The following is an 18,390-nucleotide window of genomic DNA, read 5'->3' on the forward strand; positions in this document are numbered from 1 at the left end:
GCATGAATGATAACTTTGCAAAACCTAGGTGTCATCCTTCATACCTCCTCTTATTTCATATTCCACATATAATCCATTAAGAAATTCTGTTTATTATATATCAAGATGCATATCAAATTCATCAATTTCCCTTCACCTTCACCATCATCACCTAATTCCAAATTACATGCATTTCTATAATATCTGCGTTATAGGCTTCCCTGTTTATACCTTTTGCCTCCTAAAAAAAGCCAGAGTGATCTTCTAAAGTCATAAATTAGATTGTCAGTTTCCTGTTCACAATGGCTTTTGATAAAATTGCAATAGAATAAAATCTTCCAATAGAATAAAGTCCTGACTACTTCCCAGATTCCACAAGTCCCTGTGCAATTGAATTTTTGTCTGACTTTTCAATCTCATTTACTGCTTTTCACCTATCTTGGGTTTCATTTTTAGGACAAATACATTATTATTAGATTGGGAGAAAATATAGAACTAAAAGTGTCAGTGAAGCAGTAGACCAGGTAAAAAGACAGTGCAGGAAAAAGAGAGCATGAAAATTAGTAGATTGTGGTCAAGAGGAAAGACAGCTTTTTGTCATTAGGCAGTTGTAGGTGAAAGCAAGTTTGAAGGTGCCGCCTTTGTGTGTGTGACTCATATGGAAATTTGCTGTTAGGTTATAGGAGTTGAGGTACTTAACAAAATGAGGCGCTAGGGTGTGGAATGGATCAATGACATGAACATTGCTTTTGCCCAGTTTGATGGCAGCTGTGACAGTTTGAAGCTGTACAGTCCCCAGAAAAGTATGCTCTTTTTTTAAATGCAATTTTATTGTGATATATGCACACAATCAAAAATCCATGCAAAATACATAATCAATGGCTCACAGTATTATCATACAGTTGTGCATTCATAACCACAATAAATTCTTGAACATTTTCATTGCTTCAAGAAAAAAAATAAAAATAAAAACATCACCCCAAACATCCCATACCCCTTACCCCCCATTATTTACTTATTTGCTTATTTATGTATGTATGTATTTATCTTATAACTCATCTGTCCATACACTAGATAAAGGGAATGTCAGTCACAGGATTTTCACAATTGCATGGTAAAAGTTATATAGTTACCCAATCATCAAGAATCTAGTCTACTGGATTACAGTTTAACAGTTCCAGGTATTTCCTTCTAGATTTTCTTAGATACTAGAAACTAAAAAGGAATATCTATATAGTGCAAACGAATAGCTTCCAGATTGACCTCTCAAATATATTTGAAATCTCTTAACCACTGACATTTTGTTTTGTTTCATTTCTTCTCTCCATTGGTCAAAAAGTCATTCTCAATCACATGACTCTAGGTCCCCCTGGGAGTCATGTCCCATGTTGCCAGGAAGACATACACCCCTGGGAATCATGTCCCATGTAGGAGGGAGGGGAGTGAGTTGCAGAGTTGGCTGAAAGAGAGGCCACATCTGAGTAAGAAAAGAGATTCTCAGGAAGTGACTCTTAGGCGTAATTATAAGTAGTCTTAGCTTTTCCTTTGCAGGAATACGTTTCATAAGGGCAAGCCCAAGGATCATGGGCTTGGCTTACTAATTTGGGATACCCAGTGCTTGTGAGACTATCAGGAATTCCCAAGGTGGGAAAGTTTAATATTTCCACATTTTTTTCCAGTTCCTCACAGGGTCTTTGTAAATACTTTTTTTCATTTCCTGCCCCCAAATACCCTGGCATATATTCTGTACATTAACCTATACAGAATAATATCTCATTTCCTACTCTAAATTCTATGTAATTATGGTATTTGAATAAACTGAATGTGCAGGTTAAATTAGACAGTGTGCTACAGAAACTGTAAATATTGTACCAAATGAACATCTTTTCCTTTAGTATCATATAGAAGTTCAAGTTTTAAACTACAGTCAATATCATCCATTACCCTGTACTCTGATTTTCCTTAGTTCTAACCAGTCCATTTTGTTCATATCTCTAATTGAAGTCTCACCTCTTTTTCAGCTTCTTTCACAGTTGCCGTATGGGGTAATGCTGACTTTCAGAGTAGCAGTACTCTAATTCTGAGTTTCAGGTATCACACAGATACCCAAAGTTCCAAGGAACTACCAGGCTATACACAAGGAGCTTAGCATCTCAGAATTTGGAAATAACAGTTAAAACTCAAGAATAGATGTGACTGCTGTAAGAGTTTACAATCTAGGAACCTTTACAGTAAGGCTTATTAAACATTCTGTACTCCTTAATCATCAATTGCCCAATCTATGTCCACGGTCTATTCTCTGATAACCTAAGCTCTTGAATTCAATTTTCAGTGTTTGTTCTCTATAGTTTATGTTAGAGAGACCTCAAAATATTTGTCCTTTCATTTCTGACTTATTTCACTCCACATAATGCCCTCAAGTTTTGTTCACCTAATTGCATGCCTCACAATTTCATTCCTTCCTGCAGCTGCTCAATATTACCTTGTAGGTGTGGTCCACAGTTCACTTTTCCGCTCATCCATCAATGCACCCTTAGGCCACCTCCATTCATTGCAAATCGTGAACAATGACAGCATAAACACACTGTGCCTATGTCTATACAAGTCCCTACTTTCAGTTCTTCCAAGTATATACCAAATAACGGGATTGCAGGATCATATGGCAACTCCACACTTAGCCTCCTGTGAAGCCACCACACTGCCCTCCAGAGTGGCTGCACCATTTTACTTCCCTACCAACAGTGAATAGCTATATATCTAACTCCATGTCTTTTCCCACATTTATATCTTTCTGTTTATTTATTTATTTTTTTATTTATTTTTTTTTTTTAAAGGAAGGAAAGACAGAGAGAAGGAAGGAAGGATGGAAGGGAAACATTTTTTAAACATTTTCTTGTTTTATTATATTTTGTTTGTTTGTTTGTTTTTTACATGGGCTGGGGCCGGGAATCGAACCCGGGTCCTCCGGCACGGCAGGCAAGCACTCTTGCCCGCTGAGCCACCGCGGCCCGCCCTCTGTTTATTTTTTTTATACAATTTTTTCACATACCGTACAATCCATCCTAAGTGAACAATGTGACTCCCAGTACAGTCACATAGGTATGCATTCACCACCAAAATCTATGTGAGAACATTTCCATTTTATCCACAAAGAAAGAAGACAAAATAATAAATAATAAAAAATTAAAAATAAAAATATTATAATCAAACAGAAAAAAAAGAATAAAAAATGAAAAAGAGAAACACCAAGAATCCCATGCGTCTTCTTTATATCCCCTCTGTTGAAATTTAACTTTGTTATATTGCCTTTGTTACAATTATGGAAGAATATTACAATGTTACTGTTAACTATAGACCTTAGTTTGCATTGACTGCACTTTTTCCATATACAAGTGATATTCATTTGTTCTCCTTCATATAAAAACTTTCTAGTATTTGTAGATTTGATCACCATTATTGTCCAATCTAGGTTTTGCTAAGTTATACAGTCCCAGTTTTTATACTTTATCTTTCCTTTTGGTGTCATACATGCTTCTAGCATTCCTCTTTTAACCATATTCACACTCAGCTTTGTTCATTATACTTACGATAGTATGTTACCATCAGATAGTATTGTGCTATTCGTTTCTGGATCTTTACATTCAATCCTGTTGAACATTCTGTTCTCTTTCAGCATCAAATGTGCAATCTCTACCCTATTTCAATCTTCTGATAACCTGTGTTCTTAATTTTGACTCTCAGAGTTTCCTTGTTATAGTTAGTTCTTATTACGAGACCATACAATATTTGTTCTTTCGTTTCTCGCTAATTTTGCTCAACATAATGTCCTCAAGTTACATCTGTATTGTTACATGCATCATGACTTAATTTTATCTTACACCTCCATAGTGTGCCATCATAAGTTTATAGCACAGTTTGTTTATCCACCTATCAGTTGTTGGACATTTGGGATCTTTCTGTCTCTTAGCAATCATGAATAATGCTGCTATCTGCATTGGTGACATTGGTACAAATGTCCTTTTGTGTCTCTGCATTCAGTTCCTTCAAGTATATACCTAGTAATGAGAATGCTGAATCAAACAGCAATTCTATATTTAGCTTCCTGAGGAACCATCAAACTGCCTTCCAGAGTGGTTGCACCACTCTACATTCCCACCAACAGTGAATAAGTGTGCTTCTTTCTCCACATCCTCTCCAGCACTTGTAGTTTTCTGTGTGTATATGTGTGTGTGTGTGTGTGTATGCGTGTGCGTGTGTTTACAATGGCCATTTTAGTGGGTGTGTGATGATATCTCATTGTGGTTTTTATTGGCATTTCCCTATAACTAGTGTAGTTGAGCATCTTTTCATATGTATTAGAGCCCTTTGTATTTCTTCTTCAGAAAAGTGTCTGTCCATGTCTTTTGGCCATTTTTAAATTGGGTTGTCTTATTTGTTGTTGAGATGCAGGATCTCTTTATATATTCTGGATATTAAATATTTATCTGATATGTGGTTTCCAAATAGTCTCTCATTGTGTTGGCTGCCTTTTTACTTTCCTGACAAAGTCCTTTCTTGTGGAAAAGTGCTCAATTTTGAGGCGATCCCACTTATCTATTTCTTCTTTCATTGCTTGCATTTTAAGGGTAAGATCTAGGATGTCCTATCACAAGAGCTTTAAGATATTTCCTTACATTTTCTTCTAAAAGTTTTATGGTCTTAGCTGTAATGTATAGGTCTTTGATTCAGTTTGAATTCAGTTTTCTATGTGGTGTGAGATAGGGGTCCTCTTTCATTCTTTAGGCTGTGGATTTCCAGTTCTTCAAGAACCATTTTTTGAAGAGGCTTCCTTATCAAAGATCAATTGTCCATAGATGAGAGGGTCTATTTCTGAACACTCTATTAGATTCCATTGGTCAGTTTACCTATCTTTACTCTAATACCATACTTTTTTTTTAACGCTGTCATGGTTTTATTCAAAACACAGTTGCACAGAAGTATTAACTTTGAAGTTTTTAAAGGAAAGATTTTTCAGGATCTTAACACACTACATACATATTGTCATACAAAACACATTAAAATAGGATTGAAAACCTCTACAAAATATAAAACCCACTCTTTTATATATTTGCATGAAAATATGACCCACAAAGCTAAATGAGTTTTAAGCTACCTGGAAGCTGTTGTTTTCAAACCAAAGAACTCTATTTTTGATTGTACAGTAAGATGTTTGTTTAAAAAGTCAATTGTTTTCAATTCAAAAAATAAGCATTGTATAATTTGGCATACTATGTGATAAAAAATTTTATGGACTAAAACAGGGCCTTTCAATTGTCAAAAAAAAAGTAAAATGCTAAGTCTCTAGGAAAGTCCAATCCTTCCACCAAACTTATCCTATGAATTTTTTTTTCATATGCAATGCCTCATGAATTTGCATGTCATCCTTGTGCAGGGGCCATGCTAATCTTCTCTGTATTCTTCCAATTTTAGTATATGTGCTGCCGAAGCGCACTCCCAAGAATTTTATTTCAGTCAGTTGTGTGTAAGTTTCTTAGTCTCTCAACAAATAACTTCATAATTTTTACTTTAAAACCCCAAAGGATTTACATTTTAAACTACAAAATAAAAAGTAGAACTATACTCAGTAGTTTAAATGTGTTCTAGTGTGTAAGCCAAACAATTAATTTGCTGGTATAAACTCAACAAATATTCAAAAGAAAGAGAAAATAATTAGACAGCTGAGTGGAGCCTCCATGACAAAAGGGAGATGTACTTGCCTACTCATTGTAATTTATTTACTAGTTATACAAGGAACACATACATGTACACTCACGCTTACCCCAATTATTTTTATATTTTATTGGACATCCATTTGAAAACAAATCTTAGTTTTAATACCAATTTAGTTTCAAATAATTTTCCAACTGCCTACTATATTCCAATTAAATGCTGTAATATCTGGTAATGCCTTATATGAAAAATAACTGAAAATTAAAAATATCTTGCAAAGTAGTATCTAAATCATTTGGGAAGCCAATTTTAAAATATTGACTTGAATGTCTCATTAATTAATGACAAGGCAATTGTTCTGACTTTTGAAGAACAATGATATAGCTTCCAAAGCCTCCCTTGCTTCTTTTTCTCCATCTTCCCAGTACAGTCTGTATATGTTGTCATCTAAAAGAGATTTACATTAGCAGAGCCTGTTGCATAAAACTGTATGGATAACAATATTTGTATCTGAGAAGTACTTGATTTCTTCAGCTTGGCTTTTTAAAACCAAGATCTGAAAGAGTGGTTCTGACATAAGACTAAAGGTTTTCCTAGGTATATGCAAGTTTTCATCAAGAAAGGATGTTGAATTTTGTCAAAGCCTTTTCTGCATCAATTAAGACAATCATGTGGTTTTTCAGCTTTGATGTATTGATGTGGTGTATTACATTAATTGATTTTTGTGTGTTGAACCAGTTTGCTTACCTGGAATAACACCCACCTGGTCATGATAAATAAACAGACTAATAAATCTTACTTGGAATGATGAAAAGGCAAAAATAGTAAAACCATACTTTTCCTATGAAAGGTTACACATTATAAAGATATAACTATCATACATGAAGAAACAAAGATGTGATCATCTACTGCAACCTGGAAACAGTAGGGAGTCTAGTCTTAGAATGATCTAGGTATCATCTTCCTCACTGTCATCTTTGGCATCTCGTTTCCTCCTCTCCCCTTGAAGACCTTCTTTTTCCTCTTTCTATTCTTTCTTCAAAGTAGTCATCATCATCTTTTTCACCCTGAATTTCTTCTTTCATTAACTATGAGAGGCCCACGTCTTCTTCTCCCTCTTCCAATTCTGAGCCTGTTTCATCTTTATCCTCATCTTCCTCCTCCTCATTTTCCTCCTCTTTTTCTTCCTATCCTTCAGGGGGAGCAGCTTCATCTTCATCATCTTCATCTCTGTCCTCATCAGCCTCCTCTTCAGAGCCAGATGCTTCTTTACCCTCCTGATCAAATCCACCGAAGTACATGATTTGCTGCAGTAGTTAAAAAATACTTTCTCTATAATCGTCCAGGTTTGTGATCTCACAGTTAGACAAGTTGAGACTTTTCAAATTTTTAAGATTTTTCAAAGCTTCTACTGTGCTGAGATCTTTGATTTTGTTTCCACTTATATTGAGGTAGGTAAGGGTTGGCCATTTCTCTGCCAGGACTTCCAAGCCTCCAGAAATTATATTGTCACTAAGTTCCAACTTTTGGAGTTTAAGTTGGGAAGCTTGGCCAGTGAACTTAGTTCCACACTAGCTATACTCAGGAACTCTAGTTCTTTAAAAGTATCATTCAGGCCCAATGGCAATTATCAAGGACTCTGTTATCTTTTCTGGAGCTCTGTTCCTTAATTCCAGGTTAGTCATCTTCTCCATCTCCACATCCACCTCCCCCTCTTCTGCCACCACTCTCCTACCTTCCTTTTTCTGTCTTTCCTACTATTTACAATCCTAAAATTTTTAAAGATGTGGAAATGAATAAAAATAAATGCAAATAGAATGCCCACAACCAACAGATAGGTGTGGGGAAGAAAGAAGAGAATAGCAAATGGAGTTCAAGGATTTGGAACTCTAACTCAGCTGCCCTACCTCCTGGTTCACACACTCGCGCGCACACACACACACACACACACACGCATACACGTACAACCACCATGCTGTTTTGACCACTGTAGCTTTGTAATATACATTTTTTAATTTAATTTTTTTTAAAAAATAACAAACAAATGCATTCTTAACTTTTGATCATTCCGTTCTACATATATAATCAGTAATTCACAATATCATCACATAGTTGCATATTCATCATCATGATAATTTCTTAGAACATTTGCATCAATTCAGAAAAAGAAATAAAAACAAAACAGAAAAAAATTCATACATACCATACCCCTTACCCCTCCCTTTCATTGACCCCTAGCATGCAATATATTTTAACATCAAGTAGTGTGAGACCTCTCACCTCAGTTTCTTTAAGGTATTTTTAGCTATTCTGGCTTGTAAGTATTGGAATTTATCAAATTCCAAATAAATTTGATCACTTGTTTTTTTATTTCTGCAAAGTAAGTTGTTGGGATTTTAATTGGTAATTGCATTGACTCTATAAAACAATTTGGGTAAATTGACATCTAAATCTATTTAGCCTTCCTATTAAATCTTTAATTTTTTTTTTTAGCATTTCTGGTAGTTTTCTGTGTATAGGTCTTTTATGTCCTTGGTTACATTTATTCCTCAATACTTTATTCTTTTGGTTGCTATTTTAAATGGAATTTTTTTCTTGATTTCCTTCTCAGATTTATCATTGCTATTGTATAGAAATACTACTGATTTTTGCATGTTGCTTTTGTATCCTGCCACTCTTCTGTCCTCATTTATTTATAGCCTTACTGTACATTTTTCAGGATTTTCTACCTATAAGATCATGTCATCTGCAAGCAGTGAAAGTTTTATTTCTTCCTTCCCAATCTGGATGACTTTTATTTCATTTTCCTGCCTAATTCTCTAGCTAGAACTTCCAGTACAATGATGAATAACTGGTGAAAGTGGGCATCCTTGTATTGTTCCTGATCTTAGAGGAAAAGCTTTCAATCATTCATCATTGAGTATGATGCTAGCTTTGGGTTTTTCATATATCCCCTTTATCATGTTGAGGAAGTTTACTTCTACTCATATCTTTTGAAGTGCTTTTGTCAAGAAAGGATGTTGAATTTTCTCAAATGCCTTTTCTGCACCAGTCAAGATGATCATGTGTTTTTTTCTGCTTTGATGTATTGATTTGGTATATTACATTAATTGATTTTTTGTGTGTTGAACCAACTTTGCATACCTGGAATAAAACCCACTTGGTCAAGATGTGTAATTCTTTTAATGTGCTGCTGGATTCAAATTGCAAGTATTTTGTTGGGGATTTTTGGATCCTTATTAAAGAGATTGGTCTGTAATTTTCTTTTCCTGTAGTACCTTTGTCTGGCTTTGATATTAGGGTGATGCTGACTTCATGGAATGAGGTAGGTAACTCCCTCCTCTTCAATTTTTTTGAAGAGTTTGAGCAAGATTGGTATTAATGCTTTTTTTTTAAGATTTAAAAAATATAATTATTGAAAAATCTTCACACACAAACATTCCATTCATAGTATAGAATCAGTGGCTCACAATATTCATATGGTTGTGTATTCATCACTGTCATCATTTAGAACATTTGCATCACTCCAGAGAAAGAAATTTAAAAAAAAGATAGAACTCATACCCCTTACTCCTCCCTCTCATTGACCACTAGTGTTACAATCTACCCAATTTTTTTTTTACCCCTTACCCCTCTTATTTATTTATTTTTTATCCTTATTATTATTATTTTTTTTACCTATCTGTCCATACCCTGGATAAAAGGAGCATCAGACACAAGGTTTTCATAATCACATGGTCATATTATAAAAGCTATGTTGTTATATAACCATCTTCAAGAATCAAGGCTCCTGGAATGCAGTTCAGTGGTTTCAGGTACTTCCCTTTAGCCACTCCAATGCACCATACACAAATTCTTTCTTGTTTGGTACCAATTCTTTTCTTGATTCTTTCAATTGACGTGTGAAGCCATCTAGTTCTCAGTTTTTCTTTGTTGAGAGGGTTTTGATGACTGATTCTACCTCTTTACTTGTGATCGGTTTGTTGAGATCTTCTATTTCTTCTCAGGTCAGTGCTTCTTGTTCATGCTATTCTGGGAAGCTGTCCATTTCTTTTAAGTGGTCTAGTTTGTTAGTACATAGTTGCTCATAGTGTCCTCTCATCATCTCTATTTCTGTGGAGTCAGTAGTTATGTCCCCTCTCCCATTTCTGATCTTAAATATATTTATTTACATCTTCTCTCTTTTTTTGTCAGCCTAGCTAAGGGTCAATTGATTTTATTGATTTTCTCAAAAAAACAACTTGTGGTTTTGTTGATTCTCTTGATTGTTGTCATGTTCTCAATTTCATTTATTTCTGCTGTAATATTTATTATTTCTTTCCTTCTGTTGGCTTTAGGGTTAGTTTACTGTTCTTTCTCAGCTTATCGTTGTGAGCAGTTAATTCCTCAATTTTTGCTCATTCTTTTTTTAAATATGAGCACTTAAGGCAATAAATTGCCCTGAGTACTGCCTTTTCTACATTCCATAAGTTTTTTGATATGGTGTGTTTTCATTTTATTGTCTTGAGTTATTTACTGATTTCTCTTGTAATTTCTTCCTTGATCCATGGCTGTTTAAGAGTGTGTTGTTTAGCCTCCACATATTTGAGAATTTTCCGCCTTCTATCTGTTATTGATTTCCAACTTCATTCCATTATGATCTGAGAAAGTGTTTTGTAGGGTTTCAATCTTTTCAAATTATTGAGACTATTTTGGTGACCCAACATGTAGTCAATGCTGAAGAATGATTCATGATCACTTGAGAAAAATGTGTGTCCTGCTGTTTTGGGGTATAATGTCTCTAAATGTCTGTTAAGTTTAGCTCATTTGTCATACTATTCTAAATCTCTGTTTCCTTATTGATTCTCTGCCTAGGTATTCTTTGAATTGATGATAGTGGCATATTGAAGTTTCCAACTATTTTTGTTGAGGCGCCTACTTCCCCTTTCAGTGTTGTCTTTGCTTTATGTATTTTGGGGCACTTTGGCTTGGTGCGTAAATATTTATGATTCTTATGTCTTCTTGATGAACTTTCCCTTTCTAAAAGGGAAAACCCTTTTCAGAGCTGGTCCCCAGACCTGCAGGTTTTCCAATCAAGAGTTGGACTTGGTACCCAGCCATAAGTACCCCTTTTGGGGGGCACAGCCCTTTTCCAGTATTCTGAACTCAGCAGACCCCCAAAGCCTCTGCTTTTAATTTTTTTCCGTTAGTCCATATTCCTTTCCTCCAAGAGAGACCTCAGGGTTCCTTTAGTGTTTGTTCTGGGTTTATCTATGCTTAGGGTTTGTATTCAGCAGTCTGAATATGTTAATTAAATCTGCATTTGGAGCCTTCTTGAGCTCTCCTTGACTCGCTCCTAGTAGAGACTGCTTCTTTTTCCATGGAAAAGTGTCTCCAAAACACCTTGCCATGACCGTGGGGCAGGGTGACTTTCTCCATGGTTTGGGAACATTATTTCAGTTCCGCTTTGTGTTCTTGGCCCCTCCAACCATTTCTGACTGGGGTACAATTTGTGTCTTCTCAGAGAAGTCCTCTAAACAGTTGTTCCAGACAGTTCTTACTTACTAACTGTCCTAGAGAATTAATTAAATTCCACACCTTCTTGTGCTATCATCTTGCCTCACCTCTCAAAAAGTATGTTTTTAAAATTAATGCATTCCTGTGAGTGTGGACATATTGTAAAGTAGAATCTTTTGGTGAGTAGGATCTTAAGTTATGATGTAGTCCACCTTATTCAGGATCATCTTAGTCCTCTCTCTGAAGTTCTTTATAAGAGAAAGAAACCCATACGAAGAAGAGAAAGTCACAGAAGCAAAGAGAAGGAAGAAGCTGGAAGCAATTAAATCTGGAAGAGAAGGGAGGACAAGCAGACATTGATTGCCATGTGTCTTGCCATATGACAGAGTCCAGGTTCAGGATTGCCAGCAGCCAGTCTTTGGGGACAAAGCATCACTGATGATGCTTTTTGATTTGAACTTTTTTCTCAGCCTCAAAACTATAAACTTGTAAGCTAATAAATCATCATTGCAAAAGTCAACTCATTTGTGGTATATTGCTTTCAGCAGCCCAGAAGATTAAACCAACAGGAAAAGAAGTAAAGAATCAAACAGTAAGATAAGTTGTGATTTATAACTCCACTCTACAGGCTTTTCTGTCTCTAATGACAGAATTGAGAAGGGTCATTAAGATTAGAGAAACTTTTCCACGAAGAAGCCTGCGAAGATATTGATCAAATCTGATTTCCCAGCTCTCATTTGTGTAGCTCTGGTTCAAGCAATGCCCTGCTGTTGGCATTTTCCATAAATGGTCTTTTATTCAACAAAAACTCATTGATCACATACTAAGGTTGCACAGTGTGGGATACTAAGACAACCCCTGGCTCCAAGTAACATTTTAAAATTGAGTTATAGCTCACATACCATAATATTTACCATTTCAAAGTATACAATTAAGCGGTTTTTAGTATATTAACAAGTTGTACAACCATCACCAATGTCTAAATTCCAGATCACTTAATGACTCCAAAAAGAAAACTTATACTCAACAGCAGTCACTTCCCATTTCCCCTTTCCCGCAGCCTCTGCAACTGCTAATCTATTTTATATTTTTGTGGATTTGACTACTGTGGACATTTAAAATAAATAAAATAACTAAGTATGCCACCTTTTGAAACTGACTTCTTCACTTAGTATAATGTTTACAACATTTATCCACGTTGTAGCCTCAATCAGTACTTCATTTTTTTGTATGGCTGAACAACATTCCCTTGTAAAGACTCATAAGGTAGGATATTTATCTATTCTGTTGTTATTGCTTTCTGTATGCCTTATCTATTTTTGTTCCTCCTTTCCTTCATTATTGCTCTCTTTTGTTTGAAATGGTTTCTAGTGAACCATTTTAATTCCTTGTCATTTCTTCTACAATATTTTTGGGAGTTATTCCCTAAGGGAATTATAGTTGACATCTTCACTTAAAACAATCTAATTCAGATTAAAATAACTTAAAATAGGATATAAAACTTTGCTCCTATATAGCTCTGATTCTTCCCTTTCCCTTGGCTTTATTCTTACATGAATTATACTTTTATACATTGTATGGTGATCAATGCAGATTTATAATTATGGCTTTATGCAAATGTCTTTTTTAAGCAAATAGAAAGTTTACTGAATACACATGTGAGAAGACAGACAGGCACTCTCGCAAGAAAAGAAAAATGAAGGGTGAGAGGCAAGGGGCAATGTGGAACCATTTGCTGTTATAGATTAGCTTTTATTACTTCCCCTCTCCCTTACTTGTTTGGGGTTTTTTCTCCTACACTTTCTTCTTTCCAGGACAGTGCCCAGTGGTAGATAGTGTATTTGGGTGCTTCAGTCAGCTCCACCCTTCTCCGTAGATGACTCACTCAGGTGGGACATTTTACTCCAGATGGGTTGGCTGCCACTGGATGTGTCCTGAAAGTGGGTAGCCCTGGCAGTTGTCTGTGCAGGACACAGGCACTCCAGACCTTGATTAACCATCCTTGCTCAAGGGATCCTTCATGTTTATTTTTTCTCCCTCTCTCCCTGTTTTAGCCTGCCTCAACTTCTCCCTCAGACAGTTCTCACCCTTTAATCATAAGGGTTGCTGAGGGATGAGAGTCTGTCTTCTGTATCTGCTTCCTGTTTATCAGGGGTACAGGCCCTGCCTGATGGAGCATAGAACTTTCTGCTATTTCATTTAGGTTGAGAGGGGAGGAGTCTGGATGGATGATTGGAACGGCTGAAAATTCTCATATGGCATTGGTTTGGCATGAAGGGCTTCTAGTCTGGAAGAAATAAATTTGGAAAGAAGTATAAAGATGCAAGAGCCAGTTAATAGCAAGGAGAGGATAGAAATGAGCATGCCTAGGAGAGGTTTAGTCAAGTAAGACTGAGGAAAAGGGAAGCACATGGCTATATTTTGGGTCTAAAAATGAATTTTAACTGGGCAGTTCATTCTTGCTCAACTGGGAAATAATAAAGTACATGTGCCAAAATAAAGGGTTCAGGAATGAAGCTTAGAAGGGGCTCAGTTGATTGGGCTGCAGCTTTAACTGCTGTGTTGGCCAAGTTATTCCCTTGAGAGAAGTTAGTATTATTTTTTAATGGCCAGGGCGATTAACTACTGTGATTTTTCTGTTGGTAAGAGTATGGCATTTAAGAGATTGAGTATTTGGTTGTGTTTAATTGGGTTCTGCCTTTTGTGAAAAATGCTTGCTCTTTCCACTCTGCTGTGTGAGCATACGGGACAAGGAAAGTATATTTGATATAAAGATTTAGCTTTGTCCCTTTTTTTTAGGTTTAAAGCTCAGGTGAGGGCAAATAGTTCTGATTTTGGGGCTAACATCCCAGGAAGAAGGGCTTTGGCTTCACTTTAGTTTAACAAACTATCACATACTTTGCTTGTTTGTTTTTTGGTTCATGAAGCTACTTTTAGAAATAAAAACTTCAGTTGTCTTTTAAATCAGGACTAAGAGTTATAAACAAAATATACACTTATATGGTCTTTTATATTTACCTATATAATAACTTTTACTGATGTTTTCATTTCTTCATGTGGATTCATGTTATTTTCTAGTGGGCTTTCATTTCATTCTGAAGAATTCCCTTTAGTATTTCTTTTAGGGCAGGTTTGTGAATGAAAGCTGATGAATTTCTTCAGTTTTCATTTATCTGGGAATGCCTTAATTTCTTCAATTTTGAAGGATAGTTTTGCTGGATATAGAATTCTTGGTTGACAGTCTTTTCCTTTCAGGACTTTGAACAAGTCAGCCCACTGTTTTCTGGTTTCCATGATTTCTTATGAAAAGTTGGCTTTATGATATTATTAAGGACTCCTTGTATGTGACAAGTTTCCTTTCTCTTGCTGCTTTCAAGAGTCTCTCTCTGCCTTAGTCTTTGATCATTTGAGTATGATGAGTCTAGGTGGAGATCTCTTTGAATTTATTCTCCTCAAATTTTGTTGAATTTCTTGGATATGTAGATTAATATCTTTCCTCAAATCTGGAAATCTTTGGCCATTATTTTTTCAAATTGTTTTTCTTCCCCTTTCTCTCTCTGTTTCTGGACTCCCATTATGCATTTGTTGGTATGCTTGATATTGTCTCTGGGGATCTGAAGTTCTGTTCATTTTTCTTCAATTTTTTCTTTTTCTTCCTTATTCTGAGTAATCTCAGTTGATTTGTATTTATGTTCACTGATTCTTTCTCCACAGGGTCAAATTTGCTTCTGAGTTCCTCTAGTGAATTTTACATTTCAGTTACTGTGCTTTTCTCCAGAATATCTATTTAGTTCTACTTTTATCTCTTTATTGATATTCTCTACTTGATGGGACATCATTTTCATAATTTCCTTTAGTTTTTTAAATATATTAAAATAAACATATTTAAAATCTTTGTCTAATAAGTCTAATGTCTGGTCTTTTCCAGGAACTGTTTGTATTGATTGTTTTTTCCAATATGCAGACCATAGTTTCTTTTATGTGTGTGTCTAATGATTTTTTTGTTGAAAACTGAACATTTAAAATAATATAATATGGAAACTCTGGATATCAGATTCTCCTTCATTGGGGTTTGTTGTTATTATTTGTTTGTTGAATGATTTTTCTGAACTAATTATCTAAACTTTGTATCCTTTATTGTGTGTAGCCAAAATCTTGCTTGGTTAGCTTAGTGGTCAGCTAATGATTACACAGATATTTTCTTAAATTCCTAGAATAAATAAGTTCTAGTCTTTGCTGAAAGGCTTTGTGTGCATTTTGGGGCAAGCTTCCAACACTCATTTAGGCAGTTGACTACTTTGTCTTCTTGCTCATGGAACTTCAATATCAGCACAAGGTGAGAGCTTAGAGCCTTCTTAGACCTTTCCTGAACATGTACATGAATTTGGCAATGTACACAGAACTACACATGCATGTAGCCTTCTAGATTCCCAAGAGTATGTTGGAGCTTTCAAAGTCCTTGTGGACATCTTATTCCACAGATTTTCCTTTTAAGAGTTTTGGTTAGCCTATTGTTTGCCCAATTGTTATCCACTACCTCAAACAGCCACAAAGTTAATCAGTTATCTCTAATTGTTCTTTACAAATGACCTGGGGAAAGGTTCTTGCACTGGCTGAGCACTGAGTCAGGCATAATGCATACAGCCTTGCAAGTTGGGTTTCCCAAGGACCTGTTAAACTGCTCGTATCATGACTGGTAGAAGAATGAAGCTTTGAAGGAGTTCAACACTGTTCTGACCCTTCTAATAGATTCCAGGCTGTTGGTTTTCACCAACATACTGTTGGTTTTTAAAACTGCAGAACCAGAGAAGGGATAATTGAATTAGGGTGAATTAAAATACCAGAAAATGTAATGTTATTATTGAGAGTCAGGCTTTCCTCTTGAATAAATGATCCCTGCTTCAAACTTTTGGTTAATTTCCAGAATTCTGACAATTTTTGCCAATGTTTTCTTTGCTTTTAGGGGAAGAGAATTTTTAGATCCCCATTCTGCCATTGTTGCTGATACCGCAGCTCCAAGAATATTATTCTGTAGATTGTATAACAAGTTTCAATAGGTGTCCATTTGCACACATTTTCATAATATACTATAGTCCTTAACAATATAATTTTTTCATAGAATGATTGAAACAGGCTGATTCTTTAAGTTAAGGAATCAGAAAACTTAATTCCTGGAAAATGTATGCTATGATCAATAGGATGTAGAATAATACTAAGAGGAAACTGAACATTTTAACTTTAATTTTTTAAAAAATGAAGACCAGTGTTTGGACTATTTTATGCAGTCCTCATGCAGTTTTTATATATATTAAAGAATTGTAACAGCAATAGATATTATACAGGTAATATAAAATTAGAGCTTTTCAGTATATGAAGATAAAGCCTGGAGAAATGAAAACTTATGAAATGATGAAAGGAAATGGATGGGGAAAGTTGGGAATTTATTACCATGTTTCAGGGCTAGATGAACAATTTTAGAGGTTAAAAGAAGATATTTTAAGAAAACTAAGAGAAAATCCTACACAACACTGTGTTTAATGAATTTATGGAACTTGTTTTCTCAAGGGCTAAGAGAGGCTAAAACAAACTGATAAGAAATTATCTTATTAAAATTAAGCTGCCATTTACTGTCATTTTTCAAGAAAACTAGACAGAGATGTACAAATGAATTAAAATTTAGAAAATACTTCCTATTTGATTGTAAAAAGTGGTAAAACCTAAGTGTAGCAGAATTTTACCTGGCTTAAACTCTTATCTTAATGCTATAAAAGATATAAAATTATACTTTGAATCATTACTCATTACTCAGGAACTGTGACTTGCCTAAGACTGATTAAATCTCTCTTTAAAAAATATTTTTTTCATTATGAGTCATTATAGGCTAGAAATTGAATAAAAATCTAGAAAATACATTTTTTGCAAATTGAAAGGTGTTATCAAACCCTAGTTCCACTATTTTCACAATAATCCTAAGGTCTCTGCTAAGATTTGAACTTCATGTTGACTCATAAGAAACAGGTATAAAAGTCTGTCCTTAAAAGACCTAAATTGGTTTTAGTGGTTGGAAATGAATTTAATCTTTCAATTTAATCATGGTTAACTGACTTTCTCTGTTTCTATTATGTTGTGTGTGTGTGTGTGTGTGTGTGTGTGTGTGTGTGTGTGTGTGTGTGGTGTATGCATATATTTGGAGAGAAAAAATCCTGGGGAGATTTTTTTTTTTTTCATTGAACTATTGATGCTAAATTATACAAAATTGCACCACTTTAATTAAAGCTTAATTTTGGCTACCTCAAAGTAGTTGTAATACTAGGTTGTTTAATTTAAATACTATGGCTCCCTGTTGGATAGACACACAGTTTTTATACCCAAACAGTAATAGTTACTGCAGATCAAGCCTTGTGATCAGTTACACATGATTAAAATTACTTCCCACATCCACAGTACTCACCACCATTTAACATCTCAACCGAAATGTTACGCATGTGAAACAATCACTAACAGGCAAAAATACTAAATCTGTATATCTGGTATTGCAAATACATTTACGCATGAGCAAGCAAGGGATTCACAGTCAGAAGCCTGAAAATGATTTACCAAAGATTGCTAAATCATTAAAAAATTGTTTGAAAATATATGCTTCTTGTTGTAGACCCCACTGTACACAGAAGTGTAAACATTGTTCCCTATGTAAACAGAAAAGGAAACATATGATGAGGAATTTGAAAAGTCTGGACATTTCCTTCCCAACAGATATTAAAGGCAATGTCTCTAAGACATTTTACTGACAGGACTATCATATTTTAAAGACAAGATCACTGCCTCCACAGATTTTTCAAAAATTGAAAAAACTATATAGCGGCATTAATCAAAAGCACTTATTTTGTACACTACAATGATAACGACCTTGAATTTCTTAAAACAAATTACAAAAAGCTACAAGTATCAAAAAAATGAAGTTTTATCTGGAGTAATCTACATAGGAGCTCTTTTTTCTTTTATTTTATTGAGCTAAAATAGTGGTGCTTTTAGGATTTACATTATTGCACTCCCCAATACAAAGTTTATGGGGTGTGCTGAAGTATACAGGACACCATTTTCATACATGTACAGCATTGGTGGATGAGGAATGTCTCTTAAGCAGTAACACTGGATGTAGCCTCTGGTTTTACCAGTTGCATCCTCTAGGACTATTATATAAGTAAA

General features: G+C 35.1%; 1 long non-coding RNA gene, 1 other non-coding gene and 1 pseudogene across 5 annotated transcripts in view; 1 reads left to right on the forward strand and 2 right to left on the reverse strand.

Annotated features, from left to right (window-relative positions):
* LOC143666062 (uncharacterized) overlaps window positions 1-18,390 on the forward strand; it is a 139,347-nt gene that overhangs the window by 23,766 nt on the left and 97,191 nt on the right. The gene's annotated exons all lie outside the window — the stretch shown is intronic.
* LOC143666404 (U6 spliceosomal RNA) lies at window positions 5,366-5,470 on the reverse strand. Its single transcript, XR_013167605.1, has one exon. It is a non-coding gene; the product is annotated as a U6 spliceosomal RNA (small nuclear RNA).
* On the reverse strand, window positions 6,638-18,365 carry LOC143665931 (acidic leucine-rich nuclear phosphoprotein 32 family member E pseudogene; annotated as a pseudogene).

The sequence above is a fragment of the Tamandua tetradactyla genome, chromosome 22, assembly GCF_023851605.1.
Source record: "Tamandua tetradactyla isolate mTamTet1 chromosome 22, mTamTet1.pri, whole genome shotgun sequence".
NCBI lineage: Eukaryota > Metazoa > Chordata > Mammalia > Pilosa > Myrmecophagidae > Tamandua > Tamandua tetradactyla.